A 20,418-nucleotide genomic window follows, 5' to 3' on the forward strand; every position below is an offset into this window, starting at 1 on the left:
GGTGTTCGTGTAGGCTGTTAATTGTAAGACTTGCTTTGTGAAGTCTTCATGTTATTTATGAGAGGCAGGATTGTCATTTTCACTTTCACGTGTTTCTTCCATCTGCCGACGGCGTCGCCGTTTCCCATTTCACCCGTTTTTGTGCGTACGCCTGGGTCAGAGCTTGCGGGAAGGACCGCACATTTTACCGTCAAGTTTGCTTTTTATAAATCTCAACTATTGCGTAGAGAGTGGCGTACGCCTTCTTTTGTGCGTACGCAACGTTTATAAATGAGGCCCCAGGTTATGTTCAGAGCAAGAGTTGCCATGGCAACTTGACCTACCCTGAAACATACCTCCATTTCTGGAACCGGAAGCTGAGGTTATCAACTTCCTTAGCCTCAAACTTACCGTGGGAGCTAGCATAACCTGCTTTCTGGAATCCCCCCCTGGTCCAAGGTCAATAACTGTTATTAATTGGACTGTGCAGAACTTGAACACTAATTCAAAGTCCACAAGTCCTTCACAAAGACCAATGTGGATTCAAGTGATGAAGATCAAGCCAGGAGGTCAAATGAGTTTCTCAAAGTCCAAACATTAAAGAAGCTCCATGAATGCAGACAGTGAGGTGAAGCTGCTGCTCTGAATTTATGAATCAGACTGGAAAGCTTCACTAAACATGTTCTAAATGTCAGAGCTCATATCATGGTGTGTGTATGTGTGTGTGGTGGTGGTGGTGGTGGTGGTGGTGGTGGTGGTGGTGGTGGTGGGGGGGGGGGGGGTTGTTGGCATTGTTTGTCTTGTCGTTTTGTTTTTAAATTTGATTACATTCTATGCAAAGCACTTTTAGTTACATGTTTTGGAAAAGTGCTATATAATTAAAGGTTGATTTGATTTGATTTGATTTAAACATGTTAGTATTCATGAAAACTTTACAGACTGAAGTGAGGTCAAACATGAAACAGAAAGAGACTTTCTCTACGGCTAATGTTTCCCCAGAACAACATGGACTTCATCCTTTATTCTAAAACATTGACGTCAACTTTCTGAATGTGGATCATTCTGAGAGACCTTGTGCTTCACCTTAAGGAAAACCACAGCAGGTCTGAAAAAAACAAATGTTCATGTACTGAAATGTTCTAGTTCACTGAGTGAAAGTGGAAAAAAAAAGTTCAGAAGACTTGAGTTTTTGTTGTGAACTCTGTGAAAATTGTCTGAGTTAAAAGTAGCCCAAACCATTGTCCGTCCTCCTTTGTGTTTAACAGTTTCAATAAGTTCTTGTGTTGTTATGATGTTTGTTTTTTCTAAATATGGTGCTGAGCCTGAAAGTTCTGCTTTTGCCTTGAAACATGTTTGTCAGTTTTTATGCAAATGTACCTGAGCTGCTCATTTGTTTTTAGAACAGCAGCAGCATCAGTGAATAATGAGTCTCTATGGTTGGACTCTTTTTAGCACGGGAAGCTGAAATGAAGAAGAAAGAGCCGTCAAACAGTTCTGGACAGTCTAATTGTCAGCTGATTGAAAATGTTAGAAAAATTCAGTTCCTGCTGCTGTTTGGTTGACTTCTTCAGCATTGAAATGTTCCTCTTTTTAGTTCCTAGAGTAAAAAACTGCTCAGTCTGACCTTTGACCTCCACAAACATCAACTCAGAGAAACGGGTGAAACTGTCCAGAAACATCACCAACTCTGACTTTCTCGCTGTTAAATGTTGAACATATAAAGGCAAAAGCAGAAGGTTAGAAGCAGTCTTGGATTAAGCACCTCCCACTCACTAACAAACCACCAATCAGGCAGTTTTGTTCTCTAAAAAAATACTTTACTGAATGAAAACTAGAATTTCAGATCTAATCCAAAGATGATTTGATGAAATGTTCTGTGGTTTTGGTGTCAGAGGACATTTTTCTGTGATCACACTGCTGTTGCTGCCTTTCATTCTGGAGAAGGTCTGTGTGAGTTTGGTCACAATTCCACTCAGATCAGACCAGACATTCTCTGGACCTGATGAACTCTCAGACTTGGAGAGTTCTGCTCCAAGGACCACTGTGGATGAGACCCATTGATCCACTTTGTTCCTCTTCAACAGGAAACGGACGAGCTCAGAGTCAGAAGATGAGAGTGTCTGGGTTTTGACTGTTCCTTAACAAAGAGAAAAACCACACAGGAACTGAGAATTTTAGTTAGATTTCTGCAGAAGGAGAATCGTTCTGTCACAGTGCAGGCTGCAACAGAGAAGCTCTGTCTTCCCAGTGTATGCAGTCTGGTTTTATTTGTCGGTTGGGGTTGATAACATGAAAGTGGCTCATTCAATCAGGCAGAACATGAACAGTATGTCTTGTATAGTCAGCACTTTTCAGGTCAGTGTTTTCTCACTGAAAGACAGAATTGAGGAAGGAAGAGTATATAATCCCACCACTATTGTGTTTTTATATCTTTAGTTTCACATAGTTGTTATGATCCAGTCCTTATCGGATCAAATTTTCTTTATCAAGTAACAAAATAATGTGTTTAATGAGTATCCTCAGAAATCATTCTCACATTATTTCAGTTAACATTGATATGAAACACACAGAATCAGAATCAGAATCCTTTATTGTCATATGCACAGCTTTAACACTGACATAAGAGATTGTTCCAGTGCAACCCGAACAAGATCAGACATACAACAAATACACACATACAGTTCAAGTTGACTGAGGAAGCAGCAGTAAGTGTGCACCTTTTTTCTTGGGATGGGTAAAGATGGGTTACAATAGGTGGGGTGGGGGGTTGGTGACAAAAAAAAATAGTCGTATCTCAACACTGTGATACAATGTGTAGGTAAAAGAAAAAAACTACACCGTCTGAACACAAAAAGCACATATTCTCACGAAAATGCAGTACACAAGGATCAGTGGGTATGTTAAGAATGATTAGAAATAGGATAGTTAGAAACTCTCTTTTTACATTTTATTATACTAACTTTTACCTTTTATCACATTAATGGCTTAACCTCGATTTACTATGTATTATCATCTCAAAATTATATTACACTCCAAACAGAGCACAGCCAAGACTATTGTCTTGCAAACATTCCTTCAACATCCTCCCTTTTCATCTTTGTGTGTTCTGGTGTATGCGTTCTGGCAAATGTCTGTGAGATCTGACACTTTAGGTGCTCTGACCTCCGAGCATCTAGCCTGCAACAGTCTGTGGGTGTGTTTTTCACACCATGATCCATTGAATGAGGTTCTGAATATGCAAATGCAAGGTATATATGCCAGGCCTTTTGCTGAACCCCTTTGTTCAGACTTTGAATGCACTTTGTTCATCTGTCTGTAACCCTGCGTACAAATCTGTGGTCTTTGTACGGAGTAAACCTAAAAAAGATAAGTTACTGTCTCTGAGTCGTTATTCATTATTTCTGTGTGCAAGAAACTGACGGGGTTACGAACTAATACAATATTGTTATTATTACTTTCTAGAGAATCCAGTTTCTTCACAGGGTAGTAGGGGGGAGAGGGGCTGCCAAGGGCGCTCGCGTCTCCAGTTAGTGCTCACTCGTGGCGGGGGGGAGTTCCGAGGAATGTCGAGGTCGAGGGGGGTGGGGGGGGGGGGGGGAGCAGCAGCGTCAGCCTTCAGCACAACAGCGGTTTTCACACAACTCTGATAGCGAATGTTCTTTCTGTTGGAGCCAAGGAGTCTCAGCTCAGGGGGGGGGGGGGGGGGGGGGCTGATGAATTAGATTTCCCGGCGCCAGCAGATTGTTTGCTCTGCTAGCTGTGTCCTTGACTGGTCTTACACTGAGAGGCAGATTTGATCCAAAAAAGTGGGCAATTTAGACCAGTCTAGCCTCAATTCGGGCAGAAACGCGCTCCAAGTTGGTATCCATCTTCTGCACAAGTTCAAAGATCGAGAGCATCCTGCTTATGTGCGCATGACAAGCACAGAGCTTTTGATCCACTTGTGAAAGTTTCTCGTACTGAGTCTCTCCTCCCGAAGAATCCTACTCCAGAGCTCTCTCCATCTTCCGGTCCCAGACTGCCTGATCAGAAATCCTCCGATCCTACACGTTGTGTAACAAATGTATAGATCCTATTGTTAATCTTCAGAACACTGAAACAGTGTGGTGTTTGTCTTGTTCTGTTTCCTGAATGCCTCTGTGTTTTGCAGGTCAGCTGTCGCTCCTCCTGGATGGCCCCTCCCTTCCCTGTCTGGTCCTCTAGGTCAGTGTTTTCCAACCAGTGTGCCGCGGCACACTAGTGTGCCGTGGGAAATTGTCCTCATTAACTGATCTAAAAACATTTCCCATCTCCAGGAGTGTTCATCCAAACAGTCATCCAGTGTTCATCCAAACAGGCCCTGATAAAACACTGAGTAGTTAGGAATATAAAAGATGTAAAATACATTTTCTTTGTGTTTATTTTATTTTATTAAAGACATTTTGATAAGAATGACGGTACAGTACCGCGATTCAGCTGCAGCTCCGGCTGTATTTTGGAAAAGTCCCGTCCCTTTAACTGTCTCCACCAATCATTCTTGGGGAGCTTAATCACATGTCATCAGTCTGACCAATCAGAAGTGCTTAAAGTCTTCATTTCCTTGTCCCGATTTAGCTCGTAAAGTCGCTCAGTTCTAACAAAAATACCAGCTAAAGCTTGTCTTTAGCAGTGTAGCTTTCCACAGAATCCGGTATCAGACCGTGGAACAAGTGAACAAAACAATGAAGCTGCGAAAACCGATCTCCAGCCGTTTTATGCACTACATCTCCCATGATGCATTGGGTCATGAGATTGACAGCGCACAAGGAGATCTGTTGTTAAATGTCTTGAAACAACGAACACAAATCAATCTGTTTTTAAATCTTCTAACTTAACTTTTATTGCATTTTTTAGAAAAACAACAGCTGTAGTTTCCAGCTTTTTCTGACACAATTATCTCAAAAATGCATGTGAGATTGTGGAGGGACTGTAGATCAATACAGACTATGGGTTTCTCTCTTTTTTTTTTTTTTTTTTTTTTTGGATGCTGGTGTGCCGCGGGATTTTTTTTAAGGTTAAAGTGTGCCGTGGCTCAGAAAAGGTTGAAAAACACTGCTCTAGGTGAAGCCTGTGTGGCAGGATTAATTGGTTCAGGTGCAGTAGGGTGGATAATTACTAGCAGTGGCCTCATGGGGCGCTATAAAAGGCAAAGAAGCCTTCACTTGGTCAGGGGCAGCATTTGGCCATTGGAACTGCCCGCTTCCTGGTTGCACACCTCCGGTGAGCCTCACAGGTAAAGTAGCGGTGGTAGGCTAATGACAGGAGTTTGTTCGCTGCCTCTTACTGACACGCTCTTTCAGCTCCGGATGAGACCTGCAGGCGCAGATATTGAAAAAAATACAGCCTCTGCAATTGAGTGCGCCTCCCAGGTGACGAACAGTCTGTCTGGTAAGCCGGCGAGGGTCAAGTCCTGCGCTTGCCTTAAGCTGTTTGTTTTATTTTGGTAATGTTTGTTGTTCTTGCAGTGCCGGGACTTTCTGACGCTCCCACCTGCTGAACAGCTGCTGCTTTTTATATATTGAATTTTAGAATAATTTAAGGAACTGTCACCGCGCGTGATCAGAATCCCTGCGGACTCCTGACCAGGGTTCTGCCGGGCCCGGTCGCTCCTCAGCTGCCTCTGAGCCTGAGCGACGGAGGACTAAACGGGGCATCACGCCTGAATCCTCCTCCTCCACCACCAACAAGAATAAAAGCTCGGCCGCGCTCCGTCCATTGAGCAGCACCCTAGGGGCTGACTCACTCTCACGAGAGTGTCTTTTTTTATTTCGTTTTTAGCATTTTTATACAATTCTTTTAGAACTGTGTTTTAATTGTGCATTTTATTGTGTAATCCACCTTTGTCCCCCCCCCCCCCCCCTCCCCCCTCAGTGCTGAGGACTCAGGTGCCAGCCCTGAGCTCTAGGTGGAGGCTATCCCCCCAGTTTGGAGTGACGTGTCCTTGGGTGAAGGGTTCACAAGTGTGTGTGTGTGTGTGTGTGTGTGTGTGGTCTGCATCACGTGAGTGGGGTGAAATTTTATCTTTGTTCTCTGGGAGCCTCCACCTCCCTTAAGTCTTCTGGTCCTCAGCATACTGAATCTGTTTGTGCATGTCTTTTAAACGGGTCCATTTTTAATTGGTTTTAACGGTTTGTAATAAAACAATTTTAATCTTGATATACCTCCGTCTCCTGCCTGTTTGTGTGCATCTGTCAAAAGAAAAATAAATTCCCTCGGGACCACACCTGCACTTTGCAGTCATGTCTATTTAAGTTGATATTTATGGAAGCGATTCTGTAGCATAAATAAAAAGCAAAGTCAAAACCAGAAATTCTTTTTCATTTTCAAAATGAAGCTGCATTTTTTTGGCTCAAAATTAAAATGAAAAAGCAATCCACCAAAATGCTTTTTCATTTCCTTCCTCAACACAGCTTATTCTGTCACTTAATTAAAATTAAAATGAAAATGGCATTTGACATTTCATTTTCAAGACGTTCTCAGGTAAATGTGTAGCATAATTCATTTAGAAATGTCTAATATGACCGTTAAAATGCATTAACAGAAATGCGTTTTCTTTTTCAAAGTGTAACTGCATCAAATGACTCAAAAATAAAACGAAAAATCAATACTACAAAATGCTTTTTCATTTTGTACTTAAAAACCACTAATTTTGTTGCATAATCAAAGCGAAAATGCAAAGAGGGGATTGCATTTTCAATTTCACCCCCCCCCCCCCCCCCGCGAAAAATGTCGCATAAATCATTCTCATTTAGCATTACCACTGGGAGGCGGGGCGATGACGTCATTGTTCACTCTTCTTCTGTGGTGGCGGTGGCATTCTCCACTGCCTTTCTTCTGCTTTGGCGGTAATACCACAGGCAAACGGCAGCATGGCAAAATCTGTGCTTGAACTGTTGAGGGAGGCTGCTGCTGCCCTCGAACGGCAAAACCAGCGGGAAGTAATAGCGGGTGTAGACAACAATCCCACCACATCTTCATCAGCAACACCGTCTGCTTCTGAGGGTCGCACCGCTCGAGGTAAGATCAAGTTTGCAAAACATGCGTTGGGGTTAGCCCGATTTATTGAAATAAAACACAGTTTGTCCGCTCATTGTGGGGTTACACAGCAGTTATTTGCTTGTAGATGGCCAGTAGACTTGTAGTCCCTCCCCCTGTTGACATAACATATTTGCACTAATCCTGTTTAACTTGCTCCCCCCGCCAGTAGTAAACGAGTTCCATACGTTTTGCTATTTTGTACTAGTAGTTGTAGTAGTTTTCTACTAAGAAAAGATAAGAGGTGTGTTTAAGCTCACTATTTGTAAGTGGTTGAGTAACTATCATGTTTGTTATATTTCCATTTAATATATTTTTTAACCAAGTTCTAAATGAAATTTGATTTCTCATGCCATTTTCATATTTCTTCCAGCCGAGGTCCTGAGGTTGTTCAGCCCTTACCCTCCACGAGGTGTACCCCGGAGGTCAAATTTCAATGTTTCAAATTTTGCTTTGAAATGTCAATTTCTCCAGTTGTTGAAAGCATATTGTTCAAACTAATTTAAAATGTTAATGGCTACATTGATGTTAGCAAGATTAAGGCTTTTTTTTTAAGTTTCCATTTAGTGTTTTAAAATTTTGAAATTGCTAAGGTTAGCAAGTAAAAACGTTTGATACATTTATGTTTTAATAAATGTTACATTTTTGGAAAAACTTGAATTTGTAAAAGTTAGGAAGTGAAAACAAATTTTGATACATTTATGTTTTAATGTTTTAATAAATGTTACATTTTCTGATTTACATGTTGAATTCTGTTATTTTTGCAAGCCTTGGAAAAAAAACATGTGAAATATTGGTGTGTTGTCTGAAAAGATGCAATAACAGTCTTGGGCATGAGTATATAAATGCATCTCTGTGCTGAAGATTCACTCATCCAGTTCTGGTTGTGGCTGCATCAACTGTTGTAAAGTGGCTGTGTAAATGTCCAGGGCATCCATAAAGGGAACATTTGGGTCAGGTAGGCCAGCCATGTCATCCTCTGTCAGGTGTCGCTGCAGTTGCACTTGTGGTACTTCCACTTGACCTGCTTGATATTCAAGGTCATCAAAGCCGTATGGTCCATCCAAATCAATACCATAGTCTGCCTCCACCTGAACACATAAAAGATGCGTATTTATAAAAAAACAAGAATTATACAAGCTTTATTGATACTTATGCAAAGCCTATGCCAGCTTGAAATTTTTAACTTTAGCCTTCTCAATTCATTCTAAAATGTTAAGCTAAGAATTCAGTTCAAACTTTTAATGTTTGAGTAATGAAATATGGAAATATCTGAAGCTTTAAGTGCATAATTACAATTGTTCCTGATATGATGCCTTCAACTGTTTTAACATACCTGATCAGGATCGTCATGGTGTCTGATTGATGCCCAAAGTTGATAGGGAGACTTGCTACCTGCTGTTCTCAGGCCATGAAGGTTCCAAACATCCATGAAAAAGGCTAGTTGCTTACGTAACTGAGGCAGGAAAGCCCAGTGGAGAGCAAAAAGATGACTTTCATCATCAGGGTTCAACATCCCTTCCCTCTCCAGATTACAAAAAAGAATATGGAAGGGTTCAAGGACTTGGATGTACACATCTCTCCACAGGCGTTCAATTCTGGAAGTACAGGATCATTATGAAAATGTAAGAAAAAAACTACAATTACAAATGGAAAGAAACATTTCTTCTTTCAACAATGATTTAAACTGGGTATATTTTATACAATACAATCAGATGCTAAGTAAAATGTCTGAAAATTGAATTTTAGCCAAATGTGCTCTTGATGGTATGTTTGCCTTAAAGTATGAAAATGTTTGTCTATAAAGTTTGATGTACCATGCTTTATCTGGGTGGGCAGAGGACAGAAGACCAAAACATTTGATAAATAAATGGTAAAGAAATACACTGGTTGTGCAATGGTTACCCTCACCGTTGGTTATGAACACTTCTTCCAGTAATGTGCGAGTTTCGGTTAATCCCTCTGCGTTCCACCATGAAATGGGCAACTTCGATATTTTCCCCACCCTTGTCAGAGCGCACACGTGACGGCAAACCAAATTTGTTTGACGGCACCAATGAAGGCCTCCAAAACTGTAGCTGCTCGATTGTTTGTTGCAGCACTCAGATAAACAATTAAACGGCTGAAGCCATCTATGCCACCATGCACAACAAATCTCCATCTGTTGTAAAAATAGACACCACAAGTCTTAGGAGAAAGAAATGATGACAGACTTATACAAACTGTCAAAATTGGAAAAAATACCGTATTAATTTGTGGTTTCCATCAATGTGCCACATTGCATTTGGTGCCGGAACCGAGTATTGCCTCCGTCTTAATGTGCGATTGGCCACAGCTCGAACTTCAGTCCCAATCGGATCCACTCTTCTTAAGGAATCACGTACTCTTGTTACTACCACAAAGAAAAAAGAAAAAGTGTTAAGTCTTAAAGACGAAATACATTCAATGTGAAGAGCCTTTCCAAAAAATTAGTGTTCATGCAAAATACAATCCATTTAATGGTTTTCAGTCTTTTTTAAATCTTATCTGTTAATGATCCTAATAAACACTATTTGTGTTTGAAGAGCAACATACAACATTTCAGGATCATTTAGGTCCAACAGAGAGACTGCATTTGCTACATAATTCACTTTATATTAAACATACTCTGCACCAGCATTCCTTGGGCTTGAAGGAATGATTTCATCATTCTGTATCCTGTATTTGGGTGACTTTGTTGGATTTCTGCAACGATGGCATCCAGCTCTGCATCCGTCAGTTGTGAATACATGTCTGACTTCCTGAAAAAGAAAAATGGACGAAAAAAAGTTCTGATAATAAACACAGATGGTTTATTCTGAATTCTACATCGTTGTCGAATTGTTTCCTCCATCCATCTTCTAATCCTTGGCAAGGGCCTTCCTTGCTGGAGCCCATCCCAGCTAGTCGCAGGAGTTGTGTAACCCTGGACATTACTTCCTCCGCCACCTGTATTGTTCTTACTACTTGGGTTTGTAAAATAGGGATCTATATGATAGGACATTATTATTAAAGTAGCGCTAGCTCAACTACTAATCGATACCCTACTCTATCAACTTCTGCAAAAATGGAGATAATAAAAAAGTGATATTCGAACTTAAAAGTTTACCTCAATCCATTTTCGTTCATCCTCCGATGTATGGTTTGGCGACAAACGCCAAACATCTCCGCTATTTCCCGAACTTTGATGCCATGCAACAAATATCTTGTTCGCATGGAAAGGGATGTTGATGACTGGTCGTCCTCTTCCATGTTCGAAGCTGTCCAGTTGCTGGAGGACTGAGAGCAAGTTGCCCACGACAACTTCGTCGACATTGGTGTCTGTGACTGCAGCGTGTTCAGCCAAGCTCTCTAAAACCTGCTCAACTCTGTCACGGGCATCACAGTTTGACACTAAACGTAACTCCAACTGCGAAGCTAATTCCAACAAGAATTGTGAACAAATGTTTGAGAACGCCATTTGTTTTGCCTGTGGTATTACCGCTAAAGCAGAAGAAGAAAGGCAGTGGAGAATGCCACCGCCACCACAGAAGAAGAGTGAACAATGACGTTATCGCCCCGCCTCCCAGAGGTAATGCTAAATGAGAATGATTTATGCGACATTTTTCGCGGGGGGGAGGTGAAATCGAAAATGCAATCCCCTCTTTGCATTTTCGCTTTGATTATGCAACAAAATTAGCGGTTTTTAAGTACAAAATGAAAAAGCATTTTGAAGTATTGAATTTTCGTTTTATTTTTGAGTCATTTGATGCAGTTACACTTTGAAAAAGAAAACGCATTTCTGTTAATGCATTTTAACGGTCACATTAGACATTTCTAAATGAATTTTGCTACATATTTAACAGAGAACATTTTGAAAATGAAATGTCAAATGCCATTTTCATTATCATTTTAATTAAGTGACAGAATAAGCGGAGTTGAAGACTAAAAAGAAAAAGCATTTTGAAGTATTGCTTTTTCATTTTAATTTTGAGTCACAAAATGCAGTTACATTTTGAATAAGAAAAAGCATTTCTGTTAATGCATTTTAACAATCATTTTAGACATTTCTAAATGAATTTGGCTACAGGTCAGAAAGAGAAAAGTCCTCGCAGGAAAGGTTCAACATAGGCTAAACATGAACAACCTTTTTTAAAGTGCAAAAAAAAAAGTGAACACGTGTTTGTCTGTTTGGCTGCTTTAGTGAATCGTGCTGCTGCTTTTATTCGTCCGTCTTCATGTTACGTGACCGGAACACCAACATGATAACCGTGTCAGCTATCAGTGAGGATCTCAACGGGGTGACGATGTTTCCTGTCGCGCTGAATTCACGCTCCCATGAGGAGCTCGTAGCGCATTTAGACGTGTATTTTCCTGCCACTTTTGACAGAAGTGCAGAGACATCGGGGCGCCTGCGCTCCACCCTCGCCCCGCAGGCTCCTCGCCTCTCCTTTCCCTCCTCCGGCGCCCTTAGCGAGAGGGGAGCCGACGTTCGGACCCTGTGCAGCCGGTTCGGGCGCAGCTGCCGGTGGACCCCCGGCGTGTCTCCGTGCTGCCCGCGCTAAACAGGCCCTACGGCGGTGGGGGGCGACGTCTGCCGCTCCAGCGGGGGAATCGGGAGGAGTGACGCCGCGGCCGCCCAACACGTAGAACCTATGAAACCTAATTGACCTGGGTCTCCAACATTTGTCCATAACCGCACGAGAATACACAATAATTAGCAAAGATGAATATGTTTAGTTCAAATCACACACCATATGAGTCCTCTGTGTCTTCAAATAAATAAATAAATAAAGTGTGGGTCCGCGGTGATGACGTCCCGCGGGTGATGAGGTTTTACGGTCTGACACCGAATCCCAGGAGAAGCTACTAGGCTGCGCGGATGATCCATGATCCATACGGATCACAGGCCCCGGTTCTGCACAGACGTGTGCCGCGGATTCCACCCCCCAAGCCCCAATCCCCCATCCCCTCCACGCACTTAATTTAATCTGTATGGTCACGTCCTGCTGTTTACCGCGTTAAAGTCGCTGCTCGACGTTTGTCTGGGTTACTTGAAGTTTTATACAAAAGCGAAGTTTTTCAGCACAAAATATTTTTACACACGGAAGATACATACGGAAACTTCGAGGGGGGGGTCGTATCCGGTGTTCTTGTAGCTTCTTCTTGGTTTTTTCCACGTCGTCCAGCCTCTGTGATTCTGTTTCAATCGCTTCAGATGAAGACTCTTTTCCTGAAAAAAAGGGAAGGATGTGGTTATTTTTGCTATTTAAAATAGCCCCGGAATTGGTTAAATATAACCCCGTAGCCTCCAAGCCCCGAATAACATGCCCATGATAGATCAAAAGTTTTACCTGAACTTATCGGCTCGGCCGGGTCACTGCCGCCAACTCCCGGATCCTCTGAGGTCTTTTCGCTGTGAGGACGCAGTCGGCCTCGCTTACTAGAGGGTTTCCATGTCTCCTACGGTGAACTTTTATTCTTTTTTCCCGTCTTCATCTTCGGACCTAACGCTCCGTGCCGCCATTGTTTTCAAACAGACTGCGTCATGGCGGCGCGGAGCGCTGTAACTCGACAGCTGATTGGTCGCGTTGCAGAACGTGACCAATCAAATTTCACTTTACTGGAGCTCGGGTAAGACGTCACGGTTGTTCGTTCTCCTCGTGTTATTTTGCGGCTTCGAAACTACTGAAGACGTTTTGTTCCCGGCAGCATTTGGAGATAGGGCTGGAGTGTGACCCAAAAATCTATGATAAATAAAATAAAAAAATGAAAGAAGTTTCTTTTAAAATCATTCAAAAAATGTACCCCACTAATCAATTCATGCTAAGATACATTAAAAAATTCTTCCTAACTGTCCCTTTTGCAAAGAACATCCAAAAGCAATTAACCATCTTTTTTGGAATTGTACTGAAATTAGAATTTTTTTGGAAGAAGTGTTTACAATTTATCAGTAATCATATTCACCCCAACTTCACTCTGAAATTCGAATATATAATGTTTGGGTTTTATAATAAAAACTTGGACTCAAATAAAAACTAATAATTAATGTTATTATTATATTTGGCAAATTGTATATTCATAAATGCTAATTCTATTCATCTTCTATTCCCCCCCCCCCCCGTGTTAATCAAACAAATTGAAATGTATCTCAGTTAAATCTCTAAAAGCCTTAAGAAAAGCTGTATGTTTGTATGACAGCTGTGGAAACCTGAACGTTTTTGTGTAAAATGCATGTAATATGTTTGCTCTCCTGGCTGTACTTACATTTTGAACAATAAAGTTAAAAAAAATAGACTTTCTTCACCCACTCCCTGAAAACACTAAACAGAGCAGCAGTTATCATTGATTTCTTACCAAAAACGATCCTAAAGTTTTTTAAAAGTTTTCTTATGGTATTTTTATTGGTATAATATGAGATACTGTTTTACAAAACATCACAAAAGACCTTCCTGCCACTTGATACATGCTCAGGAAGAAATTGGCTGTTGAAAATGACAAAATTTGTTGTATGCCCGAAGTGCCATTGTATTTATTACCTTTGATGAAGCAATGAGGATATTACGGTATATCTTAATCAAACTTGGGTTGACCTGTCAATACTCTTCACACCTGTTTTTAAACATTTGTGGGAAAATATAAGTGCAGAGCAAACTCTCAAATATATGTGCTTTTGAAGTATCTTGTGCACATAAATTGCTAGGCAAGGCACTTATCAAACAAGTGATACATATAATATCCAGAGACAATACATGTCCTAATGCAGTATTGCCTTTGCACAAATCACAAAATACGGTGTAGGTACCATAACCTTTCGGCCTGGAACTTCCGTTCGGGGTCCTTTCGACTGAGTACAACGTCACACTACGGTAACCCCACTTGGACAAACTACGTAGCGTTGACATCTGCTTGGGCTCTACGTATTTTCATTTCACGTTCCCTTTTGTAACCTAAAGGAGTTTTCCCCCATAAATTGTGTATGACAATATTCTTTGTCATTTTTATAAAGACATGTTGTCACAATCCGCTCGTTACTCCAGTTTAAGTTCAGCCGTGGCTGAAATTTTTGTCAGCACGGCTAAATGTTGCCCTTCCGGGTCCGTTCTGTCAATAATAAAGCAATGGGTGCACAGATTAAAAGAACTATAAGAGAACATGAATTCAATAATAATCATAACAATAATAAAGGCACCTTTCGAATACTATCTCCCAGCTCTGTTCGTTTACAACAGACGTCATAATATTATTTATTAATATTATTAATATTAGTATCGTAAATTGGTGAATAAGGGAAAGAGTAAGGTGATGAGGTGTACGAGGTTAAAGGGTGAACGTAGATTGAATGTGGCATTAAATGGGGAGTTGTTGGAAGAGGTAGAGTGTTTTCAGTATTTGGGGTCGTGTGTCTGTGTGGATGGTGGAATAGGGGAAGAGGTAGAGTTTAGAATGAACGAAGTACGAAAGATATGGGGGGGGGATGAAGAGAGTGATTGAATGTAGATCACTGGAAAAGCATGCGAAACGGAGATTCTATGAGGGTGTGGTGGTGCCTGCAGTGTTATATGGGGCTGAAACAGAGTCTGAAGGTGGCGGAAAAGAGGAAGCTGAATGTAGTTGAGATGAGATGTTTGAGGAGTATGTGTGGTGTGACGCGTATGGATCGTGTGAGAAATGAAGTTATCCGAGAGAGAACTGGTCTGATGCGAGAGTTGGCCTATAGAGCAGAGCAAAAGGCACTGGGATGGTTTGGACATGTTGAAAGAATGGAAAGGGAGCGTTTGGTGAAAAGGGTATATGAATCTGATGGGAGTGGAGTGAGAATGAGAGGAAGACCACGAATGGGATGGACGGAGGGTGTAAGGAGAGCGCTGAATGCAAGAGGGATGACTGTGGTGCAGGGGAGAGAGGCTGCTCAGGACAGGGATGGGTGGCGAGAGTTTGTGTATGAATGAATGGATGGGTGTGGTAGAGGTCTGGTCTTGGGATGAAGCGGCAAGGGGAAACCAGCCTTGGTTGAGGCCCTGCTGTGGAGGTGCCCACACTGGAGTGTGCAGCTGACCCTGGTGCAGTGTGGTGTGGCTTAGACCAGGCCTTAGACCAGTGTCACACACACACACCAACGCACACGCACACACTGAAGGCGGAGGGTTTGGGGAAGAGAAGGAGGGAGTTAAAATTGTCTGCCCTGTCTAGGCTACCCCACCTTGGTGGGACACAGCCTTGGTAAATAGATAGATAGTATCGTAAATTGTCCAGACCAATCACTGTCTGACACGTCATCAGACCAACACACAGCCAATCACATAATGTGACGTCAGCACTAGTCAAAGGACCCTGAAGGGAAGTTCCAGGCCGAACGGTTATGGTACCTACAGCGGCAATGGTAACTGCGGAGGATATGCACCAGAAATGCCTCAACACTTAGATAAGTATACACTACAGATACTACAGGATATTTACCTTCTTCAGTATCTTTACTCCAGATATTTCCAGATTTGACTTCAAGTCATATTCGGAACTTGGAAATGGCCAAAATAAGACACAACCAGTATCTTCTGCCCGGATATCTTCAGATATGCTGCATGTCTGGATATGCACCAGAAATGCCTCAACACTTAGATAAGTATACACTACAGATACTACAGGATATTTACCTTCTTCAGTATCTTTACTCCAGATATTTCCAGATTTGACTTCAAGTCATATTCGGAACTTGGAAATGGCCAAAATAAGACACAACCAGTATCTTCTGCCCGGATATCTTCAGATATGCTGCATGTCTGGATATGCACCAGAAATGCCTCAACACTTAGATAAGTATACACTACAGATACTACAGGATATTTACCTTCTTCAGTATCTTTACTCCAGATATTTCCAGATTTGACTTCAGGTCATATTCGAAACTTGGATATGACCAAAATAAGACACAACCAGTATCTTCTGCCCAGATACCTTCAGATATGCTGCATGTCTGGATATGCACCAGAAATGCCTCAACACTTAGATAAGTATACACTACAGATACTACAGGATATTTACCTTCTTCAGTATCTTTACTCCAGATATTCCCAGATTTCAGTTCAGGTCATATTCGTAACTTGGATATGACCAAAATAAGACACAACCAGTATCTTCTGCCCGGATACCTTCAGATATGCTGCATGTCTGGATATGCACCAGAAATGCCTCAACACTTAGATAAGTATACACTACAGATACTACAGGATATTTACCTTCTTCAGTATCTTTACTCCAGATATTTCCAGATTTGACTTCAGGTCATATTCGAAACTTGGATATGACCAAAATAAGACACAACCAGTATCTTCTGCCCGGATACCTTCAGATATGCTGCATGTCTGGATATGCACCAGAAATGCCTCAACACTTAGATAAGTATACATTACAGATACTACAGGATATTTACCTTCTTCAGTATCTTTACTCCAGATATTCCCAGATTTCAGTTCAGGTCATATTCGTAACTTGGATATGACCAAAATAAGACACAACCAGTATCTTCTGCCCGGATACCTTCAGATATGCTGCATGTCTGGATATGCACCAGAAATGCCTCAACACTTAGATAAGTATACACTACAGATACTACAGGATATTTACCTTCTTCAGTATCTTTACTCCAGATATTCCCAGATTTCAGTTCAGGTCATATTCGTAACTTGGATATGACCAAAATAAGACACAACCAGTATCTTCTGCCCGGATACCTTCAGATATGCTGCATGTCTGGATATGCACCAGAAATGCCTCAACACTTAGATAAGTATACACTACAGATACTACAGGATATTTACCTTCTTCAGTATCTTTACTCCAGATATTTCCAGATTTGACTTCAAGTCATATTCGGAACTTGGAAATGGCCAAAATAAGACACAACCAGTATCTTCTGCCCGGATATCTTCAGATATGCTGCATGTCTGGATATGCACCAGAAATGCCTCAACACTTAGATAAGTATACACTACAGATACTACAGGATATTTACCTTCTTCAGTATCTTTACTCCAGATATTTCCAGATTTGACTTCAGGTCATATTCGAAACTTGGATATGACCAAAATAAGACACAACCAGTATCTTCTGCCCAGATACCTTCAGATATGCTGCATGTCTGGATATGCACCAGAAATGCCTCAACACTTAGATAAGTATACACTACAGATACTACAGGATATTTACCTTCTTCAGTATCTTTACTCCAGATATTCCCAGATTTCAGTTCAGGTCATATTCGTAACTTGGATATGACCAAAATAAGACACAACCAGTATCTTCTGCCCGGATACCTTCAGATATGCTGCATGTCTGGATATGCACCAGAAATGCCTCAACACTTAGATAAGTATACACTACAGATACTACAGGATATTTACCTTCTTCAGTATCTTTACTCCAGATATTTCCAGATTTGACTTCAGGTCATATTCGAAACTTGGATATGACCAAAATAAGACACAACCAGTATCTTCTGCCCGGATACCTTCAGATATGCTGCATGTCTGGATATGCACCAGAAATGCCTCAACACTTAGATAAGTATACATTACAGATACTACAGGATATTTACCTTCTTCAGTATCTTTACTCCAGATATTCCCAGATTTCAGTTCAGGTCATATTCGTAACTTGGATATGACCAAAATAAGACACAACCAGTATCTTCTGCCCGGATACCTTCAGATATGCTGCATGTCTGGATATGCACCAGAAATGCCTCAACACTTAGATAAGTATACACTACAGATACTACAGGATATTTACCTTCTTCAGTATCTTTACTCCAGATATTCCCAGATTTCAGTTCAGGTCATATTCGTAACTTGGATATGACCAAAATAAGACACAACCAGTATCTTCTGCCCGGATACCTTCAGATATGCTGCATGTCTGGATATGCACCAGAAATGCCTCAACACTTAGATAAGTATACACTACAGATACTACAGGATATTTACCTTCTTCAGTATCTTTACTCCAGATATTTCCAGATTTGACTTCAGGTCATATTCGAAACTTGGATATGACCAAAATAAGACACAACCAGTATCTTCTGCCCAGATACCTTCAGATATGCTGCATGTCTGGATATGCACCAGAAATGCCTCAACACTTAGATAAGTATACACTACAGATACTACAGGATATTTACCTTCTTCAGTATCTTTACTCCAGATATTCCCAGATTTCAGTTCAGGTCATATTCGTAACTTGGATATGACCAAAATAAGACACAACCAGTATCTTCTGCCCGGATACCTTCAGATATGCTGCATGTCTGGATATGCACCAGAAATGCCTCAACACTTAGATAAGTATACACTACAGATACTACAGGATATTTACCTTCTTCAGTATCTTTACTCCAGATATTTCCAGATTTGACTTCAGGTCATATTCGAAACTTGGATATGACCAAAATAAGACACAACCAGTATCTTCTGCCCGGATACCTTCAGATATGCTGCATGTCTGGATATGCACCAGAAATGCCTCAACACTTAGATAAGTATACATTACAGATACTACAGGATATTTACCTTCTTCAGTATCTTTACTCCAGATATTCCCAGATTTCAGTTCAGGTCATATTCGTAACTTGGATATGACCAAAATAAGACACAACCAGTATCTTCTGCCCGGATACCTTCAGATATGCTGCATGTCTGGATATGCACCAGAAATGCCTCAACACTTAGATAAGTATACACTACAGATACTACAGGATATTTACCTTCTTCAGTATCTTTACTCCAGATATTCCCAGATTTCAGTTCAGGTCATATTCGTAACTTGGATATGACCAAAATAAGACACAACCAGTATCTTCTGCCCGGATACCTTCAGATATGCTGCATGTCTGGATATGCACCAGAAATGCCTCAACACTTAGATAAGTATACACTACAGATACTACAGGATATTTACCTTCTTCAGTATCTTTACTCCAGATATTTCCAGATTTGACTTCAAGTCATATTCGGAACTTGGAAATGGCCAAAATAAGACACAACCAGTATCTTCTGCCCGGATATCTTCAGATATGCTGCATGTCTGGATATGCACCAGAAATGCCTCAACACTTAGATAAGTATACACTACAGATACTACAGGATATTTACCTTCTTCAGTATCTTTACTCCAGATATTTCCAGATTTGACTTCAGGTCATATTCGAAACTTGGATATGACCAAAATAAGACACAACCAGTATCTTCTGCCCAGATACCTTCAGATATGCTGCATGTCTGGATATGCACCAGAAATGCCTCAACACTTAGATAAGTATACACTACAGATACTACAGGATATTTACCTTCTTCAGTATCTTTACTCCAGATATTCCCAGATTTCAGTTCAGGTCATATTCGTAACTTGGATATGACCAAAATAAGACACAACCAGTATCTTCTGCCCGGATACCTTCAGATATGCTGCATGTCTGGATATGCACCAGAAATGCCTCAACACTTAGATAAGTATACACTACAGATACTACAGGATATTTACCTTCTTCAGTATCTTTACTCCAGATATTTCCAGATTTGACTTCAGGTCATATTCGAAACTTGGATATGACCAAAATAAGACACAACCAGTATCTTCTGCCCGGATACCTTCAGATATGCTGCATGTCTGGATATGCACCAGAAATGCCTCAACACTTAGATAAGTATACATTACAGATACTACAGGATATTTACCTTCTTCAGTATCTTTACTCCAGATATTCCCAGATTTCAGTTCAGGTCATATTCGTAACTTGGATATGACCAAAATAAGACACAACCAGTATCTTCTGCCCGGATACCTTCAGATATGCTGCATGTCTGGATATGCACCAGAAATGCCTCAACACTTAGATAAGTATACACTACAGATACTACAGGATATTTACCTTCTTCAGTATCTTTACTCCAGATATTCCCAGATTTCAGTTCAGGTCATATTCGTAACTTGGATATGACCAAAATAAGACACAACCAGTATCTTCTGCCCGGATACCTTCAGATATGCTGCATGTCTGGATATGCACCAGAAATGCCTCAACACTTAGATAAGTATACACTACAGATACTACAGGATATTTACCTTCTTCAGTATCTTTACTCCAGATATTTCCAGATTTGACTTCAAGTCATATTCGGAACTTGGAAATGGCCAAAAAAAGACACAACCAGTATCTTCTGCCCGGATATCTTCAGATATGCTGCATGTCTGGATATGCATCAGAAATGCCTCAACACTTAGATAAGTATACACTACAGATACTACAGGATATTTACCTTCTTCAGTATCTTTACTCCAGATATTTCCAGATTTGACTTCAGGTCATATTCGAAACTTGGATATGACCAAAATAAG

The 20,418-nt window shown here is 40.9% G+C and overlaps 2 protein-coding genes across 3 annotated transcripts in view; one reads left to right on the plus strand and one right to left on the minus strand.

Moving 5' to 3' along the window:
- The window catches only part of LOC111949070 (NACHT, LRR and PYD domains-containing protein 12-like), a 350,272-nt gene extending 337,126 nt beyond the window's left edge, over positions 1-13,146 (minus strand). Inside the window, exons 1-7 of one of the 2 annotated variants that reach the window (XR_013650517.1) lie at positions 12,384-13,146; positions 10,160-12,262; positions 9,679-9,812; positions 9,277-9,424; positions 8,944-9,193; positions 8,369-8,630; positions 7,721-8,123 (exon numbers count right to left, since the gene is read on the minus strand). The gene's annotated coding sequence lies outside the window, so the exon portion shown is untranslated. Of the gene's footprint in view, positions 1-7,720; positions 8,124-8,368; positions 8,631-8,943; positions 9,194-9,276; positions 9,425-9,678; positions 9,813-10,159; positions 12,263-12,383 lie in introns of those variants that run through there. The other variant, XM_078934387.1, reaches the window with a different exon arrangement.
- LOC144987763 (uncharacterized) overlaps positions 1-20,418 on the plus strand; it is a 296,127-nt gene that overhangs the window by 259,194 nt on the left and 16,515 nt on the right. The window lies entirely within an intron of this gene.

This window comes from Oryzias latipes, chromosome 2 (genome assembly GCF_053564925.1).
Source record: "Oryzias latipes strain Hd-rR chromosome 2, Olatipes_Hd-rR_3.1".
NCBI classification, from domain to species: domain Eukaryota; kingdom Metazoa; phylum Chordata; class Actinopteri; order Beloniformes; family Adrianichthyidae; genus Oryzias; species Oryzias latipes.